Source organism: Canis lupus, chromosome 1 (assembly GCF_011100685.1).
Source record: "Canis lupus familiaris isolate Mischka breed German Shepherd chromosome 1, alternate assembly UU_Cfam_GSD_1.0, whole genome shotgun sequence".
NCBI lineage: Eukaryota > Metazoa > Chordata > Mammalia > Carnivora > Canidae > Canis > Canis lupus.
Genome location: NC_049222.1, coordinates 13,901,683 through 13,926,868, shown reverse-complemented (window position 1 = coordinate 13,926,868; position 25,186 = coordinate 13,901,683). Strand labels below are relative to the sequence as shown.

Below are 25,186 nucleotides of genomic sequence, written 5' to 3'. Positions count from 1 at the left end.
TGTTCCACTCCTTAGCTAGGTGGAAAATTTTACAGCTGATATAAATTCTGATCTGTTTATTCCTGTAGCCGCCCCTGATTCTAAGATAATCAGGCTGAGTTCCAGTCAGAAAAGTTGCCCAAAAGGAGTCTGAGAGATGCTTGCTCTTAAAGAACACAGGATTTAGCTTGGGAGATATATATATACAAGAAACAATCACAGTCAATGTCACAAAGGCACAGCCCAAGCTGATAAAGGAGTGAGCCAGAATTGGGTGGAGGTAATCTCAAAAGGCTTTCTAAAAGAAGTATTTCTAAGAAAAAACAGCTTAGTGTCATGATAAAAAGGATGGGTTTTGAAGTCAAACAGACCTGGGTTCAAATACTCAACTGTTTTATAACTTGATAAGGTACGGAAGAGGCTAAGCAGGGTGGAAACAAAGTGCCTGACACGTGGGAGGCGCTAGAGAAATGGTCATGAAGAAATATCCATGCAGCAGGTCAAAGGAGGAGAAAAGTTTCCCCTCACGTTGCATCAGACACTATTCTTCCTCCCTTTTGTATTACCTCATTTCACTGCTGCAACATACTTATGAGGTAGGTACCAATTATAACCCCATTTAGTGATGAGGAGAACAAGGCCCCGAGAAGCTAAGTGACTTGCCCAAGGTCAACACAGCTGGGATTTGAATCAAGGCAATCTGAGCCCTGACTTTGGAATGTTAACCACTTTCCTGTCTTTTTCCATTACATTTACTATACCACCGCTCTTTGAGTCATATTTATTATCAGACAAAATCATCAGAGCATCTTCGATTTTTACGATGAATACTGAAAACCTTATAGGTGCCTTGCTTGTAGAGGAGTGGCCATTTGGTGCTTCTGTTGATCACTCAGCGATCTATCGCAGACAGTGATATGTACGGACCATTTTGTTTCAGTTAATATTCAGCACCATATAAACATTGACTCAGCTGGAGAGCCTGAACAATAAATTATCACTAGCCCAAGTGCTAAAATAGCACTTGATTTTCTCTCTGCCTGAGCCTGCTATCTATTTATACTTTGCTTACTTCTCTGGAGTTCAAAGTGTTTTATACACATTTCATCATAGCTATACTTATGTCGATTTATTGTCTTTATTACACACATGTGACTAATGTATCTAACAACGCTTCCTATTTACTACAGGATGCTCAGTTTTCAACTAGTTTTTCTTTTTTTAATCTAAGGGATTTACTGACTACATTTAATTTATACTGAGTGGAAATTTGCTGACAATTAGAAGAATAGCGTTTTATAGTTTCTTTTTTAACTGAATTCATTTGGTACATGATAGGATCATTCTTGTTTCTGAATTGTAACCATGTATTATTTCTTATCCTTTACAATTCCATCTATGACTGACCTTGTACTGGGATAGATCTGTTATTTTAAAACTATAAGTACAATTGCCTTTTTCACTCAGTAGACTTCCTAAGATCCAATATATATATACATTATTCTTATTTTTTCAGGTTGATGAGTGCATTGACACACACGCATTTTCAAATCTGGTCTTCACCTTTTCGGTTTTCATATTCATGGGCAAAAAATAAATTTAGATGATAAGCTAGAGTTGGGAAAAGAAGTCCAGAGAAAGGCTTCCTTGCCTGGCTGGAGGATGGATGAGAGCCCAAAATTCACATGTGTATAAACTGCTAAACTAGGTTTGTGCACTGTGAGGAGTTAACAGAACTTAAGATTTTGAACCAAGCCTTAGTGCCAAACACATAAAGAGAAACGAAACAAGAGTTGTCATTTGATGTTTCTGTCCATGACACATAAAAATAGTCCAAATGCTTCGCCTAAGGCTGGGGCAGTCTGTTTCCTTTGGTCCTCCCCTCCTGTGAATATCCATATTCATTATTGAAAACAGACACTTTGGCCTTAAGCATTTCTCTGTTTTAGAAAAGGGATATATTGAGTGCCTGGGTGGCTCAGTTGGTTGAGTGTCTGACTCTTGGTTTTGGCTCAGGCCGTGATCTCAGGGTAGTGAGATCAAGCACATCAGGCTCCGTGCTCAGCGGGGAGTCTGCTTGAGGATTTTCTTCTTCTGTCCCTCCCCTACTCACGCTTGCATGCATGCTCTCTTTCCCTCTCTAATAAATAATCTTTAAAAAAAATTAAAAATTAAAAAAGGATATGCCAACAGTCCCTGTTCAAGAACCAGCAGTTATTCCCTACCACAGGAGTCCCTAAAGTTTCTACCTTGGCTGAGTGTGTCATCTGCCAGTGTGAATTTAGGAAGACGGCACAGGTATGATCAGCATGAGAGAGACACGTTCTCAACACCCTCAGAATCAGTAATGGTATTGGAGGAATGTTTAGAAGCAAAGCTGCTTATTCTAGGAGGTCTCGTACCCTGATATTATGGACCTTGAACAATCTGTAGTCATTATCCTCACTCAGAAGAGAAGGTCAGGCACTTTAGCCTCGCAGCTGCGCAGGTGCACTGAGTTCTCTCTTACCTCTGGGCATCTGTACATCCTGCTCTCTCTTCACAGGTAACGGGGCACTGCAATGATTCTTCTTGTAGGACTTAGTTTAAAAAAGGTTTTCCTAAGACCAGACTGGATTCCCTACTTGGTGGGCATAGTCTCAAAGCTATGCCTACCCCCCTTATCTTACAAGATTGCAAACTTCCAGGATCACCTAAAGACCAGATCTTAGTAAAAAGCTGAATGGAAGAAGAGATAAAAGGCAGAAGAAAAGCAAAGAAGGGAGATGGGGGTTTGAAACGGCCTTTCTTTTTTTTTTTTTTCCCCTCTCTCTTTTAAAGATTTTATTTATTTTTATTTGAAAGAAAGAGAGGAGAAGCAAAGGGGGAGGGAGAGAGAATCCCAAGCAGACTCCCTACTGAACATGGAGCCCGACTCGGAAGATCATAACCTGAGCTTAAACCAAGAGTTAGATGTTTAACCAACTGAGCCACCCAGGTGCCCCTGGAAGGGCCTTCCTTATGACTGTTATTGTGACTTCTACATGGCCACCCTGGGTGTACCCTCTGGAGCCGTGGAAATCTCATAAATCAAAACCAGACCAAGCCTAAAATTAGTTCAACAAAGAAAAATTACATTACTTGAAGGTTTCAAAAGCAGCTTTTGCTTTTTTATTTTTCTTTGTTCTTTATCTCAAGAAAATAAATAACGGTATGGTGTTCAAATCTGAATCAGGTCCAACCCTGAAGGCTGGAGCAGTTTTCAGATGGCATGCTCCACTTGGCCATACTAACACAGGGTTGGCATTTCCACCAGGGAAATATCAGCAGAATCAAACGAGCTTGGGAAGTTTCCATTAGCTTCATAGCTATATGTTCAGAGTTCAGACAAATGTGAAGCACAGAATAATAAAAATGGTGAGTGGAATGTGCTAGAAAGCAAGAAAATAGTGAACAATTAAAGCATGTGTTCTATGGTTTTTTTCAAAATGATCTGTTTCAACAACAAAACAGACTCTCTGAGAAATGAACTCACCAGTGCCATATCTCAAGCAGAACGACATATGGAAATAGCACGGTCTTTGGCGTTAGTCTGGCTTCGAGGGCCAGCTCCCAAACTTCCTGGCTACATGACTTTGGCAAGTCACTTAAGTTGATGGGTACAGTCTCCATCTCTTCATCATTTCTCAGGATTTTGTGAGGTTTAGAGAAAATATAAGTACAAGTGCTCAGCACCTAGTTCAGTAATAATGACCAATGTGATCACCATCATCTTTAACACCATTGGAAAAAGAATATAAACATCAACTTGGAAATTATGAACGACCCTAAGCTGGACCAAAGTTTAATTGTTTATGTGATATGTGTAAGGGCTGAAGAAATAAATTACAGTGCAAACTAGAAAGTAGCTAACACACTTGAGAGAGCTAACTTTTAAGCATTTTAATAATACCCATTTTATTGCAAACAATATGTGTATGCCAACTAATCTTAATTTGTAATACTCTGTCATTATTATTAATCTTAATTTATAATACACCATAATTATTCAATTATATTAACAGAACAGTATTTTTACATCCTTCCAGAAAATGCTACACATGTGCATGCATATATATGCATCTAATTTTTTTCTCATCGATGAGATCATACTCCCCATACAGACAGCAACTTTTTCACTCTACAGTAATCTCAGGCATCTTTCTATGTGAGTTCATGAACATCTATCATGTCTTTTGATAGCTGTATTTAATTTCTTAATATCAGTTTACCATCATTTAGCCAGACCTCACACATGTATTTCTTTTTCTACCCTGGTTAGTGCGTTTTATGCTTTTGCTTCCAAAACAAGATAAATAATGCTATGATGGATGTCCTTCCATATATATATAGGAAAAAAAACCCTAGAAGTGAAACGGCTGAGTCAGAGGGTACATAAACTTAGTATTTTCAAAACTGAGGTCAAAATTGCCCTTCAAAAAGTTATGAAAATATGCCTTCCTTTAATGGTGTGTGAAAGAAAAACCCTCTTTTACACTTGCTTCTCCTAATTCTTTCTCTTTCTAGACATGTCCCAGAGAAGTCAGAGTATCAACTGATTTAAATATTTACCCTTCAAAACTTATCCTTACTTCCTGATAGTTTCTTGCATTTATCATCTGTAGACGCTTCCTTTAGAAATGTAAACCATGCTGGAGGTTGAAAAGTTTCTGCTCATTCTAGCTTAGGTATCGAAGTCCCTCTAGCCAAGAAGGAGGCCAGGAAGAGTTCCTTGGCCTCCAAAAGAAAAAAGCTACAATAAACCAAACGAAACCACACATAAACGCATCCAAGTTACCTTGCATTTATTCAAGGTTTCTCCGTGTGTTTGGCTCAACACTGGATACTTCACAGACATTATCTCACTTTAGGGTCTGTGTATTTGTATTTTTTTTTTAAAGATTTAACTTATTTACTCATGAGAGACACACAGAGAGAGGCAGAGACATAGGCAGAGGGAGAAGCAGGCTCCCTAGGGGAGCCCGATGCAGGACTTGATCCAAGGACCCCAGGATCACGACCTGAGCCAAAGGGAGATGCTCAACCACTGAGCCACCCAGGTGCTCCTATTTGTGAGTATTTAAGCCCAATAAAAGCCTCACAGATCGCTGATGAGACCTGGAGAAACAGCCATCCTTTACTTCCAGGGCGGTGAAAGGTGGTGTGAAGATATCAAAGCCCCTCCCCCCACCATTTCCCTAGCCCCCTCCCCCAACTCTCCCCCAAGGAAAAGTAAGTGCTCCTTTTAGCCAGTGGTAATAGGCCAGGCTTCTATTGGCCCCAAATCCTAATAACTGCTATGACCTGAGGCTTGGCGAGATCCTAAAGTATCTTCTGACGTTGAAAGATATGAACAGGTGTTCGGTATAGTTTTGGTGTTACATATAGTTTGTTCTATTTGAATTCTATACACATTGGCCATGGAGAAGTGGTCTTTTGGATATCTCTGGGTAAAACAGAATGTTGAATTAACCAGAACATCTCACTCTTCTAGCTAACTAGAGAATTTACCGTACTGAAGTCTTTATGTCATTCCTACTGTCAAACTGAACAAAAGAATAGATGCCCCCCTCCCAAGATAAAAAATGTGAAAAAGACTACTTCCCTAGTCAGAATCCAACACAGCTCTGTCACATGCACCCTGAATAATGATCTCCCGCTTAGTAGCTGCATCACTGAGGTTAGACCAAAAAAGTAATTGGTTTGGAATGCAGAGCTTGACTGAATGACTCTATGCCACAGTATATTCTCTTTGACTTGCTAATGAAAAGGCAGACCCTGATATATTACAAAAAAATATTTTTCAGAAAGTTTTCCATATTTCATGTTTTTGAAACTCAATTTACATTTCTCCCCAAATTAATTAGGTGCCCCCCACCCCCAAGTAACAAGACACATTCCATAAAGTATCAGAAGCTGGACACCAACAGTATTGTGGGACTTAGGATTCTCCTGTCTCCCCTTCCAAAGGCCAAGTCTCTGGCAATGGTTTCTGAGCCCTAGAAGCCACGGGGCTGCCCCAGAAAATGAAACCACTTTGAGAATCTATTTTAGTAACTATAAATCCCCTTGATTTGTCTATGGCAGGCCTATCTGCCACTGAATTCCACTTTGTAGCCAGAAAAATTTTAGTGAGATTCCAGTATATTCAGAAACAGGTCATTTGTATTCAATAGCATCACTAACCTACTCAAAAGAAAAAGTGCTTTTTGTGTGTGTGAAATACACCAAACTCTCTGTGAGTGTCTAAGGCAGGTTTCTGTGAAATCACTTGCTGTGGGTATCGTGTTTAGTGGCTGCTTACTGAAGAAATGAAGCCAGCCTTGGAGTTCAGGATAAGCCCTAAAGGTTTCTGATGCATTAAGTAGAGATTCTGAACTCGGTGCCAGACAGTTAGGTTTTAGGACAGGTCATCTGCAAAGGTTGTAAGAGCAGTGGGTTTGGGTTCCTGAGGACAGGCTGTTGTATGTAATTAATTAATCGCTGACAACCAGAAATTGCTAAATATTGAGGTCAAATGGGAAATTTAATAAAAAGATCTCATTTTAATTTCTTTTGCACTATTAAAAAATAACCTGAAAGTATAGTTTGTGACATTTAAATCACCTAAAATTTGAGTGCCTCCTTCCTTCACTTGGCAGCTGTTCATTCAACTACTATGTGTTCCATGCTAGGGGCTGAGGATGCTGTGGCAAATAAGACAGGCATGGTCTCTGCTTTCTTGGAGCTCAAAGAATACACACATAAAGCACTGACTGTTTAACATGAAAATATCCGGTGAACAAAAGTGGGGCGACAGGGGAGGGAAGGCCTGGGTGATCATGGGGAACTTCTGTGAGGAAGTGACATTTTAACATTTAAAAGGCAAGAAGGAGGGGCCCTGGGTCCATCAGGAGGAGTGCAATCCAGGTAGAGGCCACAGGTAGCAGAAGGACCCTAGGGGCGTGGGGGGGGGGGGGCGTGAACTTGCTGTGTGAGAAGATCAAGCATTCAGCCTGTGTGGCCGGTGAGCCATGGGCAGGTGGGAGCCAATGTGCTCAAGGGTTATGCAGGGAGGGATCAGGCCATGACACATTGTAGGGCAGACAGAGGGGTTTGGGTTGTGACCTAAGCATCATGGGAGGTATTTCGAGTGATAGATAAACTGACACACACACAACTCTTCCACAAAGACCCACAAGTAGAGATGACCAAAGCCTGTGGGGAGGAGAGGTAGTGGAAGTACATGACCACCCTGACACCAGCAGAAAAGCACCGATGTCAGCTGGGTTCTTGGAGTGACATCAGCACGTGACACCACAACCATAGCATGTGCCCTGACATCAGCCCTTGTTAGTCAAGACCAAAGTTAGCAGAAGACCTTCTCCCCCTCCCCACTGACCATGCCCGGGTTCTACACTTAATCCAGCCTCACTCCTCCACAGAAATACCATCCCAGCCTAGCCTCTATGTTTACATACGCCAAAAAGATGGGGTCCCCAAGCACGGGCAGATTCCACACTTCCCTGTTAACTACTTTTGGGGACAGAAATGCAGAGAACTATCTTTGACGTGCTTACTGTGTCCCATCAAAGAAATGAGGTTCATTAATTCAGCAGCTGTACATGGGCATGTTTCATGATATGGAGAAACTCCAGAATATCAGCACCCCGTGATGAATGTCACACTCAACCATTAAAGGCCTATTTTTAGCAAAGTCAACCACTAAGTTCTGAGCCAAATGAAAGGTCATGTGTTATCTGAGAAGCACATGTTATTGTGGTCATCAAATGGCTAATCTGGGGTGAAGTGTCTATGGAAGATGTTTGTTATGAAAGTGGAGAGTCCTACAGTGAATACTGTGATTCGGAAATATAAATGAATTGATGTACATGGTAAAGGGAACATTGACTTAAGAGCTAAATTTCAAATGAGTCCACGACATGACATTTCTTGATATTGATTATTAACATTGGCAAAAACGTGCCTGAAGGTTTTTCAACTTATTTTTCCATGAGATGGCCATACATCAAATACATAATTCTAAAAGCATATGATCACCCCTAGAATGGTACTGAAGACACCAGAATGGATTTATTTCCTTACTAGCATGACCTTGAACAAGATAGATTACATCCCTAAGCCTTGGTTCCTCATCTGTAAGGAATAGTGATAATCATATTCATCTTTCATAGGCATCCAACACAGCACAAGTAAAAGCCACAGACATCCAATAAATGTTCACCTTTCCCTTAGCTTTCTGCTTTTAGGGCAATCTCAACTTACAGCAAGCTAAGAGTTTTAATTTTTCGGATACATTTATTAGCATTATCCAATGGCATACATGCCACAAAAGGACTGGAATGTTTCTCTGTTCATGCTGTAGCTGCAGAACCCAGAAAAGCACCTGCCCTGGAGTACATGCTCAATAAATAGTCCTTGAATAAATGAAGGGGAGGTTATAGTGACATGAAGTTGAATGTAAAGGTCAATTATCTTCGTGGCTGACTTGTCCATGATTTTGAGGGAAGAGATATACTCTGAAGTGCGTTCAGATAATCAACTTCTACATGTAGCCACCTTACAAAGTAAAGGATCAGAATCATCTATTAAAGAGAGTAGTGACTTCAACGATATCCTTTGGTACCTCAGACTCAAATAAAGCATTAGTGGGAAAAGTCTGGTCCCAAGCGCTCATGGATCAGCAGGACGTCAATGATGCCCAGGAAAGTGGGAACTTAAGACTTGCTTTGGACTCAACTTTGGTTAGCGAGGGTCAGCCTGAGGAGGTCCTGGTGGACCTCAAGGCCACCTCTCAGTTATTGCCTCCCCAGGGCTGGGGCTGCCCCAACATCAGAGCGGTTGGGAATTGGCCAGAGTAATGCCAGGACAGAAAAAAACATTACCCGAGCAAATAGGAACCCACGTTGGTAAGAAAGCTGGGGTCAGGAGTTGGCCATGACACCGACAAGCGGTGTGGTTTTGGGAAAGTCATTTAATATTTGCTCAAGCACACTTTGGTTTCACCACGTTTCTATGATCGACACTGACCTAAATTTATCTCTCAAAGTTCAAAAGCCCCGTGCCTGGACTCTGGTTGCCCGGGTTGGTATCCATTCACACGGCCCGGCTGTTGTAAAAAATTATATATATAGAAACTGCCAATGATGATAGCAGGAGAAAACAAGAAAGAAAAATGCACTCCTTTACCCTCTTTTCAAGAAGTGCTGCTCACAATTGCTCACATCTGGCATGCCTCAATGGTAATCATTTGCAAGTTTCAAAAATGTTGAACCTTGAAATAAGGAGCTTTATCTTCAAAAGGGAAAATAAAGACCTGCAGCAGACCACTTGGGACCTTTTTATTACACCTGGATAATGGCAGGTATTATTACTCTATCCAGCAGTGTGTTCTTATGAATAGGCTAACACATGCCCTTCGGCTGTAAAATGTGCTTTAGGATATAACATGTTGATTCAGATACAAAATAAAATAACTGTATGGTTGTTTTTAATGAAAAGTCTAAAAACACGCCTATTTAACAAACTTCTATTTTTATAGAGCCTGCCTACGAAAGCCTGCTTAAAAAAAAATAAAATCTAACTATGGGTGGTCTCACACCTAGAAGTGGCACAAGAATCCTTTGTCAGACCATGTGTCTTAATTTTGGGTATGGAAAATGTGGTCACCATAATTATAAGCCTGGGAAAGCAAAGAGTTTTAAAAATTCTGTGCAGGAGGGGAGTAATAATTCGTTAGCATTCCATAAAACTGTAATTTAACCAGCTTTTAGGTATGTAGTAATCAACATTAAAATTATAGCACTTGACAATTTTCTATTTTACCTTATGGCTATTTGTCGAAGTGTCTCATTTCCTTGACGAGACTTACGTTCCTCGAGAACAAATGCCATGTTTCCCTTATCCCTACAGCCTCACCCAACCTGGTACATGGTTTGTTTTTTGTGTTCAATGAACCACAAAGAATGTTTCAGAACAACCTCAGGAAAATCAGGCGAGAAATAATTCAGGGTAAGAGGAAATCAATGCATAACTTGTTTAAACGCTATTCTCTTAGGCTTCAAGATATCTCAAATACGTAACTTTAAAAGGTTCAGCTATGGAAAAAGTTCATTTCTGCAAGTTTTGAAATGGGATTTAGCCAAGTAAAGAGTCAATACTAATTAAGTTTTGATAAAGGAGGTGGGGGAAGTCTAGCGATATAACTTTGTCACTTGGTTACTAAAACCTTTTCTCTGATTGAAAGGCATCATTAGGGGTCGAACGGCACACATTGCAGGAGATATAACGTGATCACTTCTCCCCCTATATGGTCTTTTTGGACCTCAAGATGGAAAGATCAAAGCCAAGCAAGCCCATGGAAAATTAATGAGAGCTGAGCATTGCATGCAGTTAATATGCTTAGTTAACTCAGGCAGCAAGAACTATGCAGGCCTTTATCACACAGAATAAAATACAAACGGCCTTCCAGAAGGCTGGGCAGACACGAGCCTGGCGTTCCTACCCCTGGATGCAGCCATGGGTTCCTTGCGGCTTGGATTTCCCACAATTCTTGGATTTCTCAATTCCACATTTCAACCTCCTTTTCCTCATCATTATTAATATAAATACCTAATCAGTAATATAAATCCCAATATTTTAGCATCTAAACTCTATCTCCCAGCCTGCATCTCACAACAAAAAACAATTGTTTTAAATCTATCTTTTTTATGTGTTACTATTTCTTAGAATAGAAAATTGGATGATTATAAATGCAGGTGAGGAAAAGTAACTTTTTTCCAAATAGGGAAGAGTGTTATGGCTTGGGGACAAGTGGCTGCCAAGTTCACACGTGCAAGAGATTTTACTGTGTATTCAAGGCCTCGACTACTTCGGGATGCTGCCAGTGGCCAACAGCGAGGCCTTCAGAGGCAGCCGGCTCGAGGCCCACCCCATCCATTCCAGGCTGTGTCACTGTGGACAGATCATTCACTTTTCTGAGTTTTGGTTTCCTTGTCTGAAGACGAGGAACGATTCTCATACCTGCCGGTGGTCGGTCCTCAGGACTCAGTGCAAGGTCAGAGTTTAGCACAGTGTCCATCACACGGTGAGAACTCACTCTCTGGTGGCTATTTCTGTCATCGTGTACTGCTGCAATCTGTGCCCCTCCAAATGTGCAACTGAATGCCAAACGATGCCTGCATTTTCTGTGAAGTTCCTTGGGGGGCGGCTGCCTGGGAGGAACAGTGCCTGGGAGGTGGCCATCACCTCCAGAGCGGGTCTTTGGCTGCCTCACATCTGGTAAATCAGGGCAAACAACAGGCACAAGAATGGAAGGTAGGGGGAGGAAGGAGGGGAAGAGGGGGAGGGGCAGGGAAGTGGAAAGGCAAGCCTTCAGAAGCTAATGTAATCTTCAATCTGGCTTCTTCATCCTTCTCCAAGCATCACCAAATATTTTAAATTCAAATGAAAACCATTATCAGGCAGATACGGAGATGTGACATGTGGAATCTGTGAGACAGCATTCTTTGTAGGGGGTAAAAAAGTAGTTTGAGCAAGAGAAAGACTCAGGTTAACTTGGTCTGTTTTCCTCAGTCTGGACTGGGATTCTCTCCATGGAAAATTTCTATGTTTTTTCATATTGGGTCATGAGGTGGATCTTATTGGAGCTCTTCAGGTTATTTGGTCTTTACTTTGTAGGAAAGTAGTTATATTTGCTTTAACAACAAAGCAAAGTGGTTTCAGCATAAGGAAAAGAGAGGCATGATGCTGAAGGAAGGCTGAGCCTGACAGTGCTGTGTACCTGCATACACACCAACACACACACACACGCATGGAGTACACGCAGACACACACATGCTCAGAGAGACACACAGGCACACAAGTGCACACAGACACACAAAAACATACACACGTACACATAGATATACAGAGACACACATACCCATGCACGGACCTACACACAGACACACTCAGACATGCACACATATACACAGGCATACAGAGACACACAGAGACGCAGACCTGGAGACACAACACAGACACACATAGAAACCCACGTGCACATCCTAGCTGGGCCCTACTGACTTCTCCTGTGGTGTGGATGGTAGACACTTATCTCTCCTTCACTTTTTATCAAGAAAATCCTGACATTTCCCACCACACATGGGTTAAATGTGATAGTAAGAATCAAAAGCAAAACGATAACAAAACACCACGACCAAACCAAACCAAACCAAACCCTAACAACAGAGAAAAGCATCTTTTCAAGCAAGTAGGTCTCCAAAGACATTTTCAAGGACCAATTCAAAACCTTTATTGGCCAAGGAGCATGCATCTCACTGTGTGCAGACATGTTCCTGTTTTGTTTGTTTGGGTTTATTTTTGCCTTCATTCTGCAGGAAGCCTCACAGATATGACGGGGTGATTTAATTCTGTACAAACCTCGCCTCCCTAAATTCTTAGAATGTAGATAGATACCACTACCGGTATTCTTAGAGTTACGCAGCCTCTCACAGCAGCTAGAGCAAAGCAGAGCCCACATTTCACTGGAATCCCTACTTTTAGGTATGTGCAGGTTTTTCTTCACGACACACAGGAAACCAAATATGAAGCACTGTTGCAGATACTGATACATGGGCTTCTACAACATTCTCAGTGGCCGGCAGGACGACTGACTTCTATTCAAAAAGAGATGTGACTTACCCCTTACACCTTGTAGAGGAAAGTGAGAGTCGAGACACTCTTTTGTCAGGTGTCAAAATGCAGTTATGACAACAGATGCTGTCAGATGCATCGGTGAAAGCCTCGCACAAGTTTCTTCCCCCTTTCCTGGGGGGCGAGATGGTTATGAGCCAAAGATGAGAGAGAAGTGACAGTTGGCCATGTGACAGAAGGAAAACTAAGCCCTGCAGGAAGGGGTGGCTTTCACACAAAGCAGCCAGATCTGCTGAGCCCTCAGCCCATCAGGTGGGGTGTTGAGCGCCAGTCTGGCACCCCTGCGTGAAGGGGGCAGTGGGCAGGCAAGCACTCCAGGGGGGTCAGGTGAAAGATAGATGCCCCTCCCCTCAGCAGCTTCTGTCCCCACTGCTGCACTGCCACCCAGCTCACTTAAAGACCACTCAGCCTCAGGCTGAAGTTTCTCTACCAGGCCATCCGCACCTGGAGCATGTAACACTTGTGGTAAGAAAGTCCCATTTTTTTCATCCAACCCTGACATTTAAGACTTCCTGTGCGATGGCCAAAATGTCTTGAAACCCAGATTCCTGAAAGTCTTTCGAAAGACACTAATGATTTGTCCTTATAAAGCCCCCCTTTCCTATCACCCCCTCCTAAAATGTCCCTGGGGTGATCTAAGGTTCATATGTAGGTAAATGAAATGGATGATCCTATGTGACTTTGCTGAGTGAGTGGTTTTTAAAGAAGTTTCTTTAAAAAGGAAACTAACATATTCATTCATTCACTTAGCATGCGTTAGAATACCGGCAGCACGATTCTATGACTACTGATATTAGTAAGATTTAGAAGACCTGGCTCTGCCACTACCCAGGAGGACCACCTGAGGCCACTGACCTGACCATCCTGGGCCTCAGTTTACTTATCTCTAAAATAGTGAGGCCTGGACAAGACGGTTTCTTTTTAAATAATTAATTGATTAATTAATTTAGAAAGAGTGTGTGTGTGTGTGTGTGTGTGCACACGCGTGTGCCAGAGCCGGGGGGTGGGGCAGAAGGAGAGAATCCAAAGCAGACTCAGATCTGGGCATGGAGCCTGACACGGGGCTCAATCCCACCACTGGCATATCATGACCTGAGCTGAAATCAAGTCAGACGCTCAACTGACTGAGTCACCCAGGTGTCCCCAAGAGAGGGCTTCCAAGTCTATCCTAAGTCTTAGCATTTTGGGAACACACATGTATGTGGATTCTGCTCTATAACAGTCACCCAGTTGGAGGTCTCAAAGGAGACAGACATGAAAGACCTCATCCTGTTTACAGGGCCACTGCTTGGCTATATTCCCAAACTTCCAGCATAGATTATGTTGACTGGGTATCAAGTGTCTATCTTTCTTGAAAATGCATGCCTCCCTTTGATGTTGAGAGGTTCTTCATCAAATGGGGTCCACTCCTGTTCCCACAGGCTTGGCCTAAGCATCCTTCCATTCACCAGCAATGTGGTTTTGATGACTCCAGCACCATCTCAACAAGTACTACCTTTGGCCTGAGCTGCCATGTTTCAGGAATTCTAGAATGTGAGGTGGTTCCTGATGCATGCAGCCTGCCCTGCTCCCTGAAGCATATCCTTTCTCTTCTCTCCTCCCTCAAGAACAAGAGTCCTGGCCCACAGCCTGCAGCCTGGGGATGAGAGACCTGTTTTAAAATCTGTGCATGTCGAACCTGTCAACATCCAGGCTCAGGCAAACAGGCTGCCCTTGGGCAGAACAGCTTTGCTAATCAATCATGCTTCAGGGAAGTGGGTGGTTTGTACATGGGGCCCACTTTGCCGTGACCAAGCCCCTATGAAAATGTCTGAGTGTGAATGAAAAAAAGAAAACAGTCTACTTTCCATGCCCGCTGCAGGAGGGCCAAGACAAGGTTTTATTTAAAAATAACTCCTCTTTCCTGAAGGCTGAAAGCTAACATATGGGCTTAAAGAGAATTCCTTCTCTTTCAAGATTTACTAGCAACTAAGATCAGGATGGAGCTGTCAATTTGGACAACAGTCTCACCTGCAAAACAAAAGAAAACCTTAGGGATACTCCTAAGTTCAGAAATTAGAAACAAGTTATTGGTAATTTTTTTTAAAAAGAGCTTCCTGAGAAGATATCATTTGTGATTGTGATATATTAGCATGGTAGTTACCAAGCAAATTAATGTCAACTGAAGCTAAGCTAAGATACAAGACACAAGACACAAGTCCCTACTAAATGAGATGCACTTAATGGGAAAAGGTCAAGTTTATTATTACAGGGCTGCGTATATATTCTGGCTATAACCCATTGGTTGGGGCAAGTCATGTAACTTCTCTAAATCTTAAAAATCACACATACCACTCATACAAATTATATATATGTATATATAATGGGGCCAATTATACGCTTAACTCGTAGAATTATTGTGAGAAAGAATTACATGAGACACTATAAGCAAACTATTTTGACACTGTAAACACAATAGTAACGTAAAACACTGTTATAATAATAGACCTATTTATTCAAATGCATGTTACTTTATTCAAAATTACTTGGTTTCTAGTATAGCTTTCATCTTTTTTTTTTTTTTTTGCCATTTTAGGAATGAGTTTCTAATTAATTCAGTTTCTATGCATTTCCTATCCAAACTCTTTTCACATTTTCAAAGCTCCTACACAAGCGACAGAAGAACACACGCTTAAAATAACCAGAGAAACAGCACCACAGAAATAGAATATATAGATAATATAAAAAGCATTTACCCTTTGCCCCAGCAACCCACTTCTGGAAATTTATCCTACTCACGGATAAGTTGAATAACGGACAAGGCAGTCTAATGGAACGTTATTTGTAATGCAAAAAGACTGGAAATAACCAGGTGTCCATCAATATAGTGGTTATGAGACATGTGGAGGAGACAGTAATCCAGTGACATCCAGTGAATCCCTCCTCTCAGTTCCCTCCCTTGTACCGGTCCTTCTCACATTAGCTCTGGCCTTGGCCCTGTAACTTGGCTTGGTAATAGAAATCGGCACATGAGACACAAGCAGAGACTTAATAAGCTCTCTTGCACTGGGGGCATGATTCTTCTCTGCTTTTGGGGATCCAGTTACCATGGGAAGTAAATCTGGGTTCACTGAGCTAGTCCAGCTGGTGGTCACAATCTACCACTGACATATGAGTGAAGACATCTTGGGCATCTAGCTCCAATCAAGTTACCAGATAACCTACCTCATCCATTTGAGTAAATCCATGCAAAACCAGAAGAAAAACCACCCAGTTGGCCCCAAAGAGCTCACTCATAAAGTTTTGAATAAATAAAATCATCGTTGTTTTAAGCCATGAAGCCATGGAGCAGTTGGTTATATGGCAATAGGTAACTGATACACCATGGTATCCTCCAAAATGGTGGAATACTATGAAGGTATTATCCTATGGAAGAAGAAAGAAAAAGGATACACTCTGTGTATGGCTATGCTAAGGTCTCAAAGATATACTGTTACATTCACAGGCCAAGTGAAGAACAAGGCAAATAATATGCTGCCTTTTGTGTAAGAAAGAGGGAAAATGTAAATACAAATATAATTATTTTGCGTGAAGGGACACTAGATATATATATTCAGGGAATTAACATACATAGTTACGTGTTTCACTCCAGACAAGAGTCTAGTGAATTGGGTAGAAGGGGACAGAGGTGGCAGTGACATTTATCAATAAATACCTTTCTAAATGGTTTCAGTAAATAAACCATGTGAATTGGATATCAGAAATAATTTTTAAGTGAAAAATCAGGCTAATATATCATTGAAATGGCAAATCTTGAAAATAGTAGAATTCCAAACTGATTACTATAATGCTACCACAATTCTCCATAATGGCCTCTCCCTTTGAACTAGAATAATCTTTTCTTTGTAAAACATAGAGCTGTTTGCACTCACATTCTAGCTTCCCTCTAGACTGTAAGTGCCTTGAAAGCAGAAACCATGTCTTATTTGTTTTGCTTCTTCTACAAATAGCAAGCACAGTGCACGGCTCAGTAAATGGTTGTTTAGCCAAAGAAATACAGAAAAACATTCTGACAATACTAAAAACGTCCACTGTTAATGCTGATGAGATCCATCAAATCTTCAACAGCCTAACTTCTTCCATCTGTGCACATACTCCACGCACGATCCTTGAGGAAAATGGTGAGCATTCATTATGATCTGGGGCTTTGCTTCTCTTATAAATATACTCTGAACTACTGGGCAGAGTATATACAAAAGGTAATTTGAATGCCACGAAAGGAAAAAAAAGCAAAACAAACTCCCTCATTTAGAAAGAAAACAGACCCATTTGACTAGAGGAAGTCTAGAAAAAGAAAGATCTTTTATTATTTCTCATAAGTAACAAATTTCACTTCTGTGGTTGAGTAAGCAGCAGCCTGCAGCCAACTCCCTGCCAAGCAAACAAAGCCGTCCAGCAAAGGGGTTTGTGGGGATGGAGCCCCAACAGCCCTCCTTCCTATCCTCCAGCCTCTGGAGAAGTCAGTGCTCAGGACAGTTTCTCTGTTACGACTTCAGCGTTTCTAGGAAAGAGGGTGCCACCACCTTTCTCTGTAACCCATTTCAGGGTTTGACAATTCTCACTAGGGATCTTCTCTCACTTTGAACCTGTACCTTTCCGACTGTGCCTTACCCTCTCTCTATTACAGTTTGCTGCCTCCACTTCTGATCCTATGAAAGCTTGACTTCTTTGGGGAAGAAGTCTGGGTCACCTCCACAGCTGTGTCCACATCTCCATTTCCAGGATGTGCTTGGTTGGTCGGCATGCAGAGCTATCCCAACCCTTGTGCATTCTGGACTGTGCCATCCGCCAGCGCCATGTGGCCTTGGCTGTGCTTATCTTCCATGAATGCAACACAAGATAAGAGCCATGGGCAATAAGGAGATAGTAAGGTACTAAGTATTAAAGGTCATGCATAAGTAAGAAGGAAAACTAAGGGTGTGTATACAACCGTCTCAAAAGAGGGAGGGCATTTAGATAGTATCCCACTATACGCTCTCACAATCTTGGTTTCTCCTATATCAAATAATTCCATTTCCTTAATTTCCCTCTTGGATTTCAGTTCCCAGTTTTTTGATCTGTTTCACTGTTCTCTGCCATGCTGCTCTTGCCTCAGTGCTCCCACAGTAGAGACCTTCATTGCAGGGATTACCGTTTGGAGGTTCTCCAAGGTAAAGACAGTAGGAAAGTTGAGGTTGACCATCTAAAATCCAGGGATGTTTTTGCCACAACAGATCAATAAGCACTGGTTGTGTGCCTACTGTGTGCAAGGAGCTGGGTTAGATGCTGTCAGGGATCTAAAAAAGTTAAGCCATCACCTCTGCCACTTAAGGAGGGGGACATCCATAAGACAGGGTTTAAAGAAGAGAATGTTGGCTCGGATGGGCAATGTTCACTGGGAGGGCTGGGGCTGCTGTGTGGCCACCAGGACCAGGCGGAATGGATGTAGTAAGAAAAGTGAAGAAAAAGAATCAATGAGCTGGTCAGAGTAAGCCTGAACACTGATTTCTGGACACAGACAAAAGAGAGGAGTGTGACCTATGATGGTTTCCAGATTTGGGGGTTTTGAGAAACAAAGGAAACCTGTGCTGATCCCAACAAAAGAGGGGAACACTTGTGAGGAGCTGGTTGGCCCAAGAACACACTAATTCTGGGGGAAAGCAAGAGAAGATTTAGTACTACAGATGAGAAAATAAAACTGGGTAATATAGTTTTATGATTGAAACCATGAGAAAAAAAAAAGAAGCCTATCTAAAGGGGCAAGTGCACAGGGGAGAGGAGGAGGGAAAGGTCTTGGGGGGCACTCCGAGTACTCAGTTCTAGACGGAGGAAGGAGGGGAGTGGAGAGCCAATGGAGTGAGCCCCTAAAGAGCAGGGGCATGTCCCATTCATCTTTGTATAGATCCATGCAATAAGCATGGCTCTGGCCCCTAGCAGGTGCTACATAAATGCTTTGCAAATGTTGGTAGAGGGATATGGAAGTGCAATTGTCAGAGAAGTGGGAAGAAAACCAGCAACAGAGCCATGTTGCATAAGTTAAAGGAGAAGAATAATTCAAAGTTGTTTGGGGGCTAATGCTGCATGGAGAATTCTAAGATTTCCTGAAGACCAATGGTAACACCAGGGGATCTAGCACCCAGGGTTCTAGATTGCCTGGGTCTACCAGAGTGCTGGGGTGGGTGAGCCAGGCATAAGGAAGCTTTGCCTCCATAGTAGAGTCTGCAAAGACCGCCCCCCACCCCAGGGTGATGTTGTCCCATTTAGTATGAAAAACAATCCCAAGATTTATGACATTTTCGATTTAACTTTTGCACTGTTTTAATTTTGACTCTGAGATCTGGAAACTTCGAATAAAACTTGGGAGTATTCAAGCTTGTACGGACTCCTCTGACACTGTCTGGTTATTCTAACCCTGACTTTGTAAAAAGGAGAAACTGGCACGGAAACTACCTTTTCAAAAAAAAGACTACTCAAAGATACTGGAAGTTGTTTTCACATCTCAGGGAAAGGTACTTGATTAGAGGGACTCTTAACAAGAAGAACTGAAGATCTAAGTAAATATTTCCCATCTGCGCCTGGTCTCACCACCTGGCCATTATTCCTTCTGCTCTGCTGATAGGTTTCAGCCAACCAATTCTGTTTTATTTGTGCAAGTGGAGAGGCCACCTGTCGTGGAATATACTCACACATTAAACAAAATGAACATTTCTTATTTCTGTGCCTCCCATATGATTTTTTAAACACAAAGAACTCACTTTCACCTTAAGCAGATTTAGGAAAATGCTGACTATGAAGAACAGGTATAAACAAGGCAATCTTTTGTTTACGAAGATTGGTAACGACCCACACCTAGAAGGATCCCTCTATTCCCTTAAGGCTGGTGAATTAATCCGTCCACGCTTTCTTGCTCATTTCACTGGCTGTTACAGGCTAAAACGCAGAAAAAGGATTTTACAAGGGAACATGGTATATTTGTGCTAAAAAGAGGCACCCCACAAATCCAGAGAAGGGAGCCAAAAAGAAATACCAGACACAGGGAACAGCGTGAGTAAAGGCGAGAGCGAGAGGAAGGAAAGTGCGTCGTTTGGGGGACTATGTATGGGGATGGGGAGGGTGCAGGGCAGAGCACTGGGTTTGGGACTTGTGACCAAGGATGCTGCAGAGAGGGGAAGAATTATTTGTGGAGAGTTTAATGATCAGATTAAAGAAGACATGCTCTTTCCCAAAACCAGGCACCCGTGGAAGCTTAGAGCCAGGGAACATGAAGGTTGCGGAGGTGCTTTGACAACACGGAGGACAGGCAGACAGCTGACCCACATGAAGCTCCTGTGGCATGCACAGCCAGCCCCTCCGCCTGCACAAAGTGCTGTGAGGACCAATCCAACGGAGCGAAAGCTGCAGGGATCACCAGACCTCGGACTAATTGCTTTGAGTCTCCTAGAATTAGTGTCAACTCACAGCGAGTGTCCAGAAATCCTCAAAAGCAGGATTAGGTCTCCCCCCAGTCAAGGGTTCTGGGTCTGCAAACTGGCTCAAGTCTGCAGGTTGACTGATGGGCTACGATTCTCTGTTTTTATGATTCAATTTTTACTTACATTGTCTTGACCTAGACCGCTTCTGCTTATACAGATCAAGTAAGGATGTAGTAGACTGCCCATCATCTCACTTCTAGAACACCATGAGGACAGTTTGACACAGAGGAAATGAGAGACCCGTGAGAGTACAGACATAGAAGAAAGTAAGAAGATGGAACCAAACACGACTGAGACATGGGGATGAGGACAAGATGCTCCCACTACCGGAGACTAGTTTGGGGGAGGAAGGGGCACAGTGGGGTTCAGAATGGCGGTGGGTTGTCCCTGTTGCTATGACCAGCACAGAGCTGGAAATCTGGAATGGAAACGGGAGACCTGTCAGGTCTGGAGGCGGGGGTTTTGGGACACCTTGCATCCAAGCTGAAAGGTTTAGAGGGAGTCAGTGAGAGCTCAAAGTGAGAGAAGCGCAGCCTGCATGGGGGCGATGTCTGCATTGAGCAGGTGGGAGAAAAGGAACACCTGGCGTGCTGCACCAAGATGCTCTCTGGTCAGTGGGATCCCAGCAAGCATCAGGCTTGCATAATAGAAACAAGAAGGTTGGGGGCTTAAAGGGAGACATTTCCCCAGGTTCCGACTGCTACCAAAAAGGAAAACATCATGGCTCTGGATGTGGTCAGAAATTGGTACATAACCCACTTCTGAGATGGCTGTTTTATTAGAGCAACAGAAACACAAGAGCCGCTGGAGGGGTGGGAGGGGGACAGGGCGTGAGGGACAGGACTCAGAGACCATGTAGCTGGCAGGAGAGATGGCAGCAGTCCAGAGGAGCCGCAGGATGACAGGCAATCCTTCCAGGACTGGGAGCCCGCAGCACACTTGGAGGTGGTGAAGGAGAGACGGTGAAGATTCTGGAAGTGGAGGGACGGCCGGGGACCCTTTATTAGTCACTCAAAGGGAGGACAGAGGTGGAGGGGACAGAAAGGGAATGCCTAGGTGGTGATCCTCCTTCATGGGGGAGGTTGAGGGTGCTGGGGCAGGGCTGGGGGTGGGGGTAGGGGGTTATCAGGGACTTCAGGCCCAAGACAGAATGATCCATTATTCTTTACAAAATAGCAAATGTAAGGTTAGCATTGAGTCTTTATTACCTTCCCAATGGCTTCAGATGGCGTTCCCACGTTACCCTGCTCCCACGTTATTTGGGCCAAACTCCTTTAATTCACAACATTCCCATCAGCAATGAGTTTCTAACCACAATTCTGTGAGCAAATATATAAATTTAAATGTATCTTGCTCTTTTGTGAAGGAAATACAAAGACACCAAACTCATAGCTAATGAAAGACACTGGATTAGGAGAATATTTTCTCTGGTTTCAGTTCATTTGTGTCTTAGAATGAGCTTATTTTGCCCACAAGCCTCCTGCCTTCTGCCAGTTCATTCCTGGCCTGCCATTCACACGCTGCTGTAGGTTTCGTATTTTCATGCCAATTCCCTCCCTGCAGGACTCTGCTAAATAAATCCAGTGGCTTCTTGCTCAGCCTGACCATGAAGATGTGGCCCCTCCTGTTGATCGCTGTAACCTGCACACTGGATCCTCAGTTGGGATCTGATCGTTTTTTGACTCGGTTCCAAATCTCCTGCCCTTCTCGTTACTCCTATACACCTCACCCCGAACCTCCCACCTCACAGTTTGCTCTGCTCATGGCCCCTTGTTTCTCCCTGTCTTCCGAAAGCCTTCTGAAAACTGTCTCTTGAGGGTGGCTGCTGTTGTGTTCTCTCTCTCTCTCTTTTTTTAAAGATTTTATTTATTTATGAGAGACACACACAGAGAGAGGCAGAGACACAGGCAGAGGGAGAAGCAGGCTCCATGCAGGGAGCCGGACGTGGGACTCGATCCCGGGTCTCCAGGATCAGGCCCTGGGCTGAAGGCGGCGCTAAACCGCTGAGCCACCGGGGCTGCCCTGTTGTGCTCTCTTGACTTGGACCTCTATCTTCTGGTTTTTTTGAGCCCGTAAGTGGTCACTGTTAATCGTTAGCTAATTCCCTTAGGCAAGGCTCTGCAGTCTTGGAAGCCCCTGCCTCTCTACATTTTGTCTTAGGATGTGGGCAGCGAAACAGGTACTCAACAATAATAGGTTGCTGATGTGTAGTTCTTTTTCTTCTGAATATAACATCATGGTGCTTGGCATTATTCTAACTTGGCTGTGATCTCTGTCTGTCCACAGCTAATGACATACTGGCCAACACAGCAGAGCCACACTGAGCAAAGGCCCTTCTCCAGAGACACCAGAGTGAAGGTCTTAAACACAGAAGGTCAGGGACATATCATCTGTGGTTGTCCTGATCCTTGCACAGGCTGTATCAGGATGCAATCGGGTTTTATCAGAAATGTCCCTGGTTTGCTCCACGTAGGGGGGCAGGCTTTAACAAATATGACAATAGAATATGGCATTTCCAGTTGTCCTCTATTGTTAGGGGCAACTTCTAAATGACCCTAAAAATACTGCATTTAGTAATTTTGAAAATTATGAGTTTCTCCAAAAGAAAGAAGGAAAAGCAGGAAGTTATGGTGCCTTTAACAGCCACATGAAGAAGGGTGTCGCATTTGAGAGTTCAGAAAACCAAGGCTAGAGGGACTCTTACAATAATAAGTTGCCGTAAGGCAAAAGTGGGAAACAGGTATCTTAGGTGTGAATTCCAAGCCATGTCAAATATAGATCGTTACCTTTACATAAAGGATGAAGGTATGGAAAGGAAATGTGGGAAGGGGGTGTGTAAAGAGAAGGAACATCTAGAAATTTCAAAATCGTTAAGGCAGATGTCTCCTAATTTATATGTTGCTCTTGGTTAGGACGAAGGGACCTGAATTCTTATAAGCTGTGACAGGGAAAAGCAGGTAAACAGATTCATGCTGAGTGTACACGTCACTGTCCCTCCACAAACCATAAAGGTTGGTTTCAGGTTCTCTAACAAAAATGCATGAAAAAACAGTAAAACAGGAAAATCTCTCACTCTTGCAGCCAGTCGTAGCGACTTGAGTGTTTTTCTTGGCAAATATTCAAATGTCACATGCCAGCATCACATGCTTAATACTATTTTAGTCAATATGATTTGTGTTAAAGTCACCTGAAATGGGCGATCGTTTGATCTTACTATCACCGACACGTCCTCACACAACATCCCTCACTGCTGATGAACTCACAAGAAAGACCTGAGTTTAGGAAACTCATTTTCTTAGAAAAGGAAAAAAAAAAAGCAGTTCTCAGTAAAAGATAAACCACAGAGCTACCATGTTCAGACAAGTTGTACATATTAAACCACACACACACACACACACACACACACACACACACACACAATATCAAATAGTGTTTAGGCTTCATCTAACCTACAAATGTGAGCAGATTCAGCATTAAGGAGTTAAGACCAGAATCCCACTCATGCCTTTCCCTGACAGTGAGAACACACTGAAGAACAGTGAAACTATGTTCTAGATTACCTCATTTGTTCTCCACACAGTTCTAACAATCTATAATAATCCAAAGGTTCTCTACTCAGTAGGGCACCAGAGCCAACATTCCTCCACAGAACAGGCTGGGCAGAGCTTGCTCTGAGATAAAATCTATTTCTACCTCAAAGTACAGGGAGGCCTCAGGCTCACAGGACTCAAAGTTCCCAAATGAAGTCAGATTAAAAAAAAAAAAAATTAAAGGGGGCTGGGAAGAGCATTTGACTTTCTCAGGTGGAGAGTCTAGCAACAGAAAAATTAGTGATGAAAATAGCTAAGAGAGGCCAATGACCTTGATGTTGCACCCGAAATGATGTGGGAGGGCAGACTTGCTGGTCCAAAAATGAAATCTCAATGGCTGGCAACAGCTGCAAAAGCCAAGCCTCTTTGTGGGAAAGTGGAGAAATGTGGGAGAAATGGAAAGAAGAGGGGGAGAAGGAGCAAAGAAAAAGGATGAGAAAAATGGTGGCAGATTGTGCAACCAGAATGTGGGCAGAAAGCAGTCTCTACACACATGGACTGTCTTAGAGGCAGACAGGCAGTGAGAAGAGAGAGATGCTGACTGACTGACTGTGCTGCCTCTGGCTGTCTGTGCTGCCATCTTGGAAGAAAGGAGGGAAGACAAACATCGCTCTCAGCTCAGAAGACAGTCTGTGAGATCCAGCCCTTCCACCTGCTTCTAATGCCACACTGACAGTTATTTTAAAGCATTTAAAACATAAACCATGTTCATGGAAACTTTCATCAGATCTCTCCTTGACATACATTCATCTGCATATTTTCAAGGTTGACTCAAAACTGTAAAGAAGCAAATTAAAGCCAAGAGGGAAATTTCTAGCTGCTGCACTAGGTTAAAAAAACAATCATCCTAAAAATAAAATAACACTTTAGGCCATAGGGTTCATTTTTACAATATTAGTTCCTCAGAACCCAACTCTCGTAAACCATAATCTCCTCTGAATGAATTCTCTCATATATATATATATATACATATGTATCACTGTGATGGTTTTATTATGGCCCCATATTTGTACTAAAGTTTGAGATTTCAAAGGGATGCCGCCCCGCATCCTTTCCTGCAACTTAGAGGCACTTGGTGGTGACGATGTCATAACCACATGGAAGGATGTAGAAAGAAGTACTTTCATACACTCCTGGTAGAAATAGATATTGCCATGCCATTTAGAAAGTGATCTGAAAATATCTACCCAAATTTAAAAATACTGCCATTGACCAAGCCATCTCATGCCCACATGAACAAAGGGATGTTCAGTACTGTATTGTTTGTACTAGAATCATTTACTAAGTCATGCTACACACATTCAAGGAGTAATATGCAGTCACGAAAAAGACAGAATGTGGGGCACCTGGGTGGCTCAGTCAGTTGAGCAAAATCTGACTCTTGATTTCAACTCAGGTCATGATCTCAGGGTT

The 25,186-nt window shown here is 42.7% G+C and overlaps 1 protein-coding gene and 1 long non-coding RNA gene across 2 annotated transcripts in view; both read right to left on the bottom strand.

Moving 5' to 3' along the window:
- Positions 1-25,186, bottom strand: part of BCL2 (BCL2 apoptosis regulator) — a 166,896-nt gene that overhangs the window by 51,614 nt on the left and 90,096 nt on the right.
- LOC111094459 lies at positions 20,958-23,708 on the bottom strand. Its single transcript, XR_005353397.1, has 4 exons — positions 23,633-23,708; positions 23,371-23,477; positions 21,392-21,502; positions 20,958-21,154 (listed from the first exon to the last, which is right to left on the bottom strand). It is a non-coding gene; the product is annotated as an uncharacterized LOC111094459 (long non-coding RNA).